Source organism: Muntiacus reevesi, chromosome 11 (assembly GCF_963930625.1).
Source record: "Muntiacus reevesi chromosome 11, mMunRee1.1, whole genome shotgun sequence".
In the NCBI taxonomy this organism is placed as follows: Eukaryota; Metazoa; Chordata; class Mammalia; order Artiodactyla; family Cervidae; genus Muntiacus; species Muntiacus reevesi.
In genome coordinates, this window is record NC_089259.1 from 3,888,866 (window position 1) to 3,893,409 (window position 4,544).

At 34.2% G+C, this 4,544-nt stretch overlaps 1 non-coding gene across 1 annotated transcript; it reads right to left on the reverse strand.

Moving 5' to 3' along the window:
• Positions 1-1,779: 1,779 nt before the first annotated feature.
• Positions 1,780-1,852, reverse strand: TRNAR-ACG (transfer RNA arginine (anticodon ACG)). The gene has a single exon. It is a non-coding gene; the product is annotated as a tRNA-Arg (tRNA).
• Between the last annotated feature and the right edge of the window lie 2,692 nt (positions 1,853-4,544).

Consider the following 4,544-nt stretch of genomic DNA (forward strand, 5'->3'; position numbering starts at 1 on the left):
AATATCAAATTACTATTTTGTACACCTGAAGCTAACACAATGTTTTATGTCAATTATACCTCAATTGAAAAAGCAGTATATTATTATGATATGAGATAGTTCATTATTAATTAATTAATAACATCGTACTCAAATCTCAGAGTCCAAATGCATCCTTCATGAGAGTTGCATGGAAAAGAAAACCAAAATATGTAAAATGTGGAAATTATAGATATACCTAGTGACATGTATTAGTACAATACCCTAAATTCTATGTTTCTTGTAATATGGAGTCACTAGTTCTGTATGTTAGACTTGAGGACTGAGAGTTATCAAATATCAGTGGCTTTCCAGAAAAATAAAAAATAAAAAACGCTTTCTTACAACTTAAAAGTATGGAGTTTTATCAGTTGAAATTATATCACAAGTATTTTAGAAATTTTGCTCCCTTCTAGGAATGATTGGAAAAAGAAATCATAATGAAATATTAGCCTATTTAGGTTAGTGTTTTTGGGAAAAAAAAAATGAACTAACACTTTAATGTACTAATCTCTTAAAAGGGCAACAGTTGACATTGTCCTTGATGAAGAAAGCCATACCATTCTTCTCAGTTTAAATAAACTTTAAATAGGCTTTCCCCAGACTTTAGGTCCCTGATTATCCTCTTTTTAGATTATTTAATTTAGAAAATTTATAACTGTGAATTTTTCCTCTGTCAGTTTGAGATACTCTAAAATACTTCTTGTCAGTTTTATAATGCAAGAATTTTTTTTTAAGGACCTGCGGGCCATTCTTTGAAATATAACCAGCAAGGAAGGTAACCTCCTTGTTTCTAATCCTGATTCTGATAGGGGAAAGCCTAACTTATATGTATACCTTACTCCAAGTTGTAAAACTACATTCTGTCATAAAGATTCAAGAAAATTCATATATCTTCTGGGTATAATCAGTTAGCAAACAAAGATGATCTACAACCCCACTCCCACCTCAGTTCTTAAAAACTCTTCTAGTTCTTAAAAAGTCTCAGCAGAGTGGAACTCAGATGGTTTTCTGACTGATCACAATGGTATTGAACAAAGTCTTCTTTGCATGCTTAATTAAATTTACCTCATATGATTTTTACTTTGAAATTCTTACATAAGTTCTAGTTTTGCCAAAGATCCATGAAATAAATTTGGCATATAGTGGTACATCACAGCAGGGTCACTGCCCTAAAACTAAATTAATTAATTAATTAATTCAAGATGGTTTGTAGATCTAAATGTGAAATGCAAACTATAAAACTCCTAGAAGAAACTATAGGAGAAAAACTTTGTAAACTTGATTTTGGTGATAGTTTTGTTTTATGGTATTGTTATCTTTTTGTTCAGTTTTTAGATAATACACCAAAAGCTAAATTCATAAAAGAAAACAACTCTATGGTAATATATTTTTATGACATCACAAAAGAAATATTTTAGCTGAAATAATTTAAAAAATAAAGATACAAGATTTTTAAGTTACATCCTAAAATGAATCAGTTTTATACACACAGAGATTAGGTAGAAAGGGTAAATTCTCAAAAAAAAAGTATGAAAAATTATCCCAGGTTCTCATACCTATTACATTTTTTGAAGATTTTTATCATTTAACTTCTGCTGCTCCCATAGTAATGCATTAAAAATTGTACTAACATTTTGCTATGCAATACCCCCATCTGCTAAAATTCAAGGAACTGACCCAAATACTTTCATGGTAGAATAAGATGAGTACCATGCTCATATTCCCATAAATGGGTTGTCATTTCCTTCTCCAGAAGATCTTCCCAACACAGGGATTGAACCTGGGTCTCCTGCATCGTAGGCAGACGCTTTACCGTCTGAGCCACCAGGAAAGTCCTCTTTCTTTATTTTCTTTTTATGCTCATATTCTTAATGGCATCTCACATTTTAAAATGCAACAACTTATAATATTAACTATTTTTTTAGACTGCTTTAATAGGTCACTATCCTTGCTCACTGCACCACACTTGCTATCATTTTCCTTTCTTGAATATTATGAATTTTTCAGACATTAACTGCTTTCTGGTTATCAGTGGATATCAGCATTATCAAGGATGAAGTTTCTTTGTTTATACCTTAATAGAATCCTTAAACAAACAAAATCATAAGGTACTAGGCTATCTAATCAAGATAAAGATAGGATTTTTCAAATCCTCAGAAGAAGACTGAGACAAAAGTGAAAAAAGCCTTTATATACCAGGTAGTTCCCTCTCTCCATTCTCACTACTTTTGCTACCTTTTTTCTCACTCTTTTCCTATTTTTCATTCTCTTTCTCTCTGGACAGGTTTCTTCTTTCTACTCCAGTCTACAAGTCAGATTCACAACACCATATCTCTGCAGCCCCTCGAGACTTGGTTAAGTTCTCTTGTTTTCATAGCACTCATATGTCCCACCTCTTCCATATTATTAACTTATTGCTAAAAGTTTCCTGCAACCTCACTGAGGACTTCTGAGTTGTTTAATATGTAATATGGCTCATTTTCATAGTGGTAACCATAAATTTCAAATCAAAGCCTAGGATGCATGATGTGAGATCTTATATGAGAATGAACTGCATATTTGAAATTATGACAGTATTCCAAAGTCCGGTTGATCTGACCTAATACTATTTTACAATATTGAAGTGCTATTTATTTTTTCATTAATCACTAATCTTTCTCAGTGTTTTCTCTTAAGTCTCACATACTTGTTGCCATGCTATGCTAAGTCACTTCAGTCGTGTCCGACTCTGCGCGACCCCACAGACGGCAGCCCACCAGGCTCCCCCATCCCTGGGATTCTCCAGGCAAGAACATTGGAGTGAGTTACCATTTCCTTCTCCAATGCATGAAAGTGAAAGTGAAAGTGAAGTCGCTCAGTCTTGTCTGACTCTTAACGACCACATGGACCGCAGCCTACCAGGCTCCTCCAGCCATGGGATTTTCCAGGCAAGAGTACTGGAGTGGGGTGCCATTGCCTTCTCCCACATACTTATTAGGTCAGCTTAAATGATTTATTCTATGCCTAGTTTCTCTAAAACCCCTCTGAGTGTTGGGCTTACCCTGCCTTTCTATATCTGTGTTTATGCAGTGCCTCTGTCCTGAAACTGGAATGATCATTTAATTTTTGTTATTTACTACTGTGTTGAGTGTACCATTAACACTCAATAAATTACAATAATAATGATACATCTCATCATCATAATTATCTTTACTCCCTTGGGCAAATTCAGCAGGGAATGAGAAACTTCAGAGAATGATCTGCTTTCTATAATACCCTCTAGGTTGTCCTCAGACATTTTATAAAAATCCCTCTAGAATGTATTTAACTTTCCTTTTTATCAAAACAATAAGTGAAAGGTGATTATTAAGAGAGCACTCTTAAAAGCTTATAGGAAATGAGATAGCATGGTTCAATTCCCCTTTGCAAGCTCTTGAAACACATGTTATCTTTATCATTTACATGACATGTCATATTACTCTTTCATTTTACTTACAAATAAGTTATTATCCCCTTTTAAGAGAAAGATGGTTTGATCCCACTTCTTAAAGCAATGACTGCCATTAGCAGATTCTAAGTAAACAGTTACTGCAAATTATGGGTAAAGATAATAATAGATTTTGTGTTTATTAATTAACATATGAATAAAAAATTTCCATTTATGAGATCTGATAAACTATGAGTTTCTAGTATTTTGTTAAATCCTCAATTATATAGACATTTCTTAATCATCTAGACATCCATGATAAATAACCCATGGGCTTATACAAAAGGTATACATTAAAATTTTGAATGAAAAGTAAGCAAATATAAATTGAAATTTAATTGTAAGGAAGTTACATTTAGTTTTTGGGCAGTTTGTCTTATCCTCAAAGCAAATGACTCTTTTAGGATAAGCAGAGTTTTTCTTTTCAATATCTGTCCTATTCCTTGAGTTGTATTCTCATGTTATACCACTGTCTGAATCTCAAGCTCTTAGATTACACTGCCAGCTATAATTTAATGTCTTTAACTGAGACATTATTTTGCTGACAAAGGTCAGTATAGTTAAAGCTATGGTTTTTCCAGTAGTCACATACGGACATGAGAGTTGGACCATAGAGAAAATAGCACCAAAAATTGGTGCTTTTGAATTATGACATTGGAGAAGACTCTTGAGAGAGTCCTTGGACAACAAGGAAATCAGATCAGTCAGTCCTAAAGGAAATCAGTCCTGAGTATGCACTGGAAGCACTGATGCTGAAGCTGAAGCTCCGATACTTTGGCCACTTGATGTGAAGAACTGACTCCTTGGAAAAGATCCTGACGCTGGTGTCAGGAGTGTGTCTTTCCTCCGTTCTGTCTTGCCGCAGCAAAGTTTTGAAAGGGCGGACCAGTATTATAGATCTGTTACAGCTCAGAGGTTTATTTGGCAAAGAAAGAATAGCACACCATAGAGGCATGAGGGTGGGTTGATCCCAAAGAGACCTCAGTCTAACTTAGCTTCCTGTTTTTATATATTTTGTCTCCTCCCCACTGAGCCTGCCCTATGAAAATTGGGCTAG